The following is a 3,108-nucleotide window of genomic DNA, read 5'->3' as shown; positions in this document are numbered from 1 at the left end:
TCTGGCTCTCCTCTCCTGCTAAGCTTTGTTTCCTGTTGAACAATATGGAATAAAGTTGTTAATCTAAACATATTAAGACTCAAGGCTATAATCCAACAGCAAGTTGTTTCCCACAAATTTTGCTGATCTGAACATTAATATCCACAATTTTACTGCAATTATAATGTTAACTATGTTGCACTGCTTAGCTACATTAGGGTTACTGGGTTTATCAGCAATTATGAAAATTAAAGCCAGCACAAAAAAGGTGCTTGCTTACCTGGAAGTGTTTAAAACCTTCTGCCACTGCCATAGCTACTGCTGCTGCTGGAGCCACCATAGCCACCTGAAAGAAAATCTCTCTTAGGCCTTGGAAGCACTGAATATAAATAACTTTGTATGTAAGACAATGCCAAATTCATGACTCTGGCTATTCAAAACCACCCTTGCCAGGGCCATCCCAGATAGCTCAGCTGATTAAAGCTCCTACTTAAGCAGACACAGGGACCAGGGTTCAATCCCCAAAGGTGCACCAAGAGGGATGACAGATTGGGAAGTGATGGCACTGGTCTATAATCCCAATTTTTAAAATCCCAGTTCTTGGGAGGCTGAAAACAGAAGGATCACTAGAGTTCAATCTGTGTAGTGAGACCCTGTACTAAATACATTAATATATATGTATGTAATATATAAAAACTTTTTTTGAGACAGGGTCTGCCAATGCAGTTTAAGCTGGCCTTGAGCTCACTTTGTAGCCCATGCCAGTCTGGAACTTACAAATATCCTCCTGCTTTATAGTCTCCTACTGGATTACATGCATGCACCACCAGGCCCAGCCCTTTTTGAATTTGACACAGGGTCTTGCTATATAGTCTAGGCTGGCCTTGAGTCAGTGATGCTTCTGGCTCAGCTTTCCAACTGCTGGGTTTTTACAGGTGTGGCAGTATGCCTAATGAAAGAGGTAATATATTTGCCACTACTAGATCTACTTAGCCTTCTGCAATTTTTCCATACTATATACTATACCTTGATTTCGTGGTTTGGTAAAATATTGGCCTCCACCTCCATAGGGCCCAGAGCTTCTGCCTCCAAAGTTTCCTCCCTTCATGGGTCCAAAATTTGAAGACTGACTGTTGTAATTGCCAAATTCATTATAGCTTCCACCACCTCCATAATTGCTTCCTAGAAATGGAAAGACCTTCATCTGTTATTTGGAGAAGATGAGTGATGGGTACCCAACTGAGTTTAGTGTTCAGAATAGAGGACGTTAACTGCCTTCCTTCCTCCCAAACTGGTGCTTTCAACTCTGTGTCTAACTCTCTCCGTAAGGCATTCACATTGAATAATCCATCAAGAACATCAACCCAACTCACCATGATACAAATTTGAGTTTTCCTGGTAGCACTTACAAGCACTCTACAGTCTTCAAGGCCTTCATGTCTCCCATGCCAATGTAAACAAATTTTGTGTATATGTATCAACTAAATACCTAAAGTCCCCAAATTTAGATACTATATCCTGCCATGATGCTAACCTAACTCAAATTCAAGACATCACTGTCCACTTATCCATCTACTTTTTGGGAGTGAGGCGGCCCCAGCTTAAAGCCAGGAGGAGGTAGCACAGCAAGCTTTTTTATAACGTACCATGCAGTGTACCACACAATGCTTTAAGAGCTTCAAATTCCAACAAGGGCACAAACTCTAACAGGCTAATCTAGCTATCACACCAAGTACTTGGAGCACTGGATACCTACCACTACCACCGCCAAAGCCGCCTCCGCCTCCTCCGTTGTTATAGCTGTCATAGCTGCCACTCCCGCCATAGCCACTGCCCTGGTTTCCATAACCCTGTCCACCACTTCCATAACCTCTGCTTCCTCCAGAGTAACCAGGGCCGCCTCCTCCATAACCACCTACAAGAATACAATTCTTCTCAATAAGACAAAAGTATTTAACAATATAAATATGTTCACGTCTAAGGACTGTAAGCCTATTCACAGCATGCGTATTATGGGCTGATTGAGCATGTCATGCACTAGGTTTAGTTTCTACTAGCCTATTCTAAAAATACAGGTTGGCAAAAAATTTACTTACATATTCCTTTAAAAACTTACCATCATTACCAAATCCATTGTAGCCATCTCCACTGCCACCATAACCACCCCCACCACGGCTGCCACCAAAGCCACCTGAAAGAAAACAAAATTTTATGTAAGGTTTGATGCATGTCAATTATATACCAAACACCACCTTATTTGAAAAAATTGCTGGGCTTGGCCGTGTATGTCTGTAATCCCAGCACTTAGAAGACTGAGAAGGATCAGTTGGAAGACTGAAATGAGCCTGAGCTACAAAGTAAACGCAAGGCCAATCTGAAAATTAGATCCTCCCTCAAAAAAAGAAGTGAAAAGGACAGATAAAACTGCAAAACTGTTTTCTAAGTATGCCTTACCTCGACCACTGAAGTTTCCTCCGCGACCGAAACTGTCATTGCCACCAAAACCTCCTCCACGACCACCACCAAAGTTTCCAGAACCACTTCGACCTTAAAAGTGAAGTTCAGTGTTAAACAGTAGTTTACAGTAACTTAAATTTACCTCTAAAGTTTTAACTAGGTAAATATACCTCTTTGGCTAGATGAAGCACTAGCCATCTCCTGCTTGGACAGGGCTTTCCTCACTTCACAGTTGTGGCCGTTCACAGTGTGGTATTTTTGAACTGAAAAAAATTAAAGCAAAAAAGGACCTTAGGATTTCGATAGTAGATGATTTTAGAGCCCTTAATAAATGCTACTGATTAGCTACTTACTGACAATCTTATCCACAGAGTCATGGTCATCAAAGGTTACAAAAGCAAAGCCCCTCTTTTTTCCACTGCCTCGATCAGTCATAATTTCAATCACTTCGATTTTTCCATATTGTTCAAAATAATCTCGTAGATGATGTTCTTCAGTATCTTCTTTAATGCCACCAACAAAGATCTTCTTCACCGTTAAGTGGGCACCTGGTCTTTGAGAATCCTAACAGAATAAAAATCCACTATATTAGGTAAAACCTGCCCTGAGATTTGAAGAATTTAAAAAGCTTATTTAAGTTTGATGTAACAGCACACCACCACGTGGAAAAAG

At 41.1% G+C, this 3,108-nt stretch overlaps 2 long non-coding RNA genes across 2 annotated transcripts in view; both read right to left on the bottom strand.

Annotated features, from left to right (window-relative positions):
• The window catches only part of LOC111818489, a 3,686-nt gene extending 3,200 nt beyond the window's left edge, over window positions 1–486 (bottom strand). The window contains exon 1 of the long non-coding RNA XR_002822467.1: window positions 260–486. This is a non-coding gene — a long non-coding RNA (uncharacterized LOC111818489). The remainder of the gene's footprint in view (window positions 1–259) is intronic.
• Window positions 487–1,120: 634 nt separating this feature from the next.
• LOC111818502 lies at window positions 1,121–2,135 on the bottom strand. Its single transcript, XR_002822479.1, has 3 exons — window positions 2,096–2,135; window positions 1,736–1,894; window positions 1,121–1,161 (listed from the first exon to the last, which is right to left on the bottom strand). It is a non-coding gene; the product is annotated as an uncharacterized LOC111818502 (long non-coding RNA).
• Between the last annotated feature and the right edge of the window lie 973 nt (window positions 2,136–3,108).

This window comes from Octodon degus, unplaced genomic scaffold (genome assembly GCF_000260255.1).
Source record: "Octodon degus isolate 3935 unplaced genomic scaffold, OctDeg1.0 scaffold00093, whole genome shotgun sequence".
Lineage (NCBI taxonomy): Eukaryota > Metazoa > Chordata > Mammalia > Rodentia > Octodontidae > Octodon > Octodon degus.
This window is presented reverse-complemented; position numbering and strand designations above follow the sequence as displayed.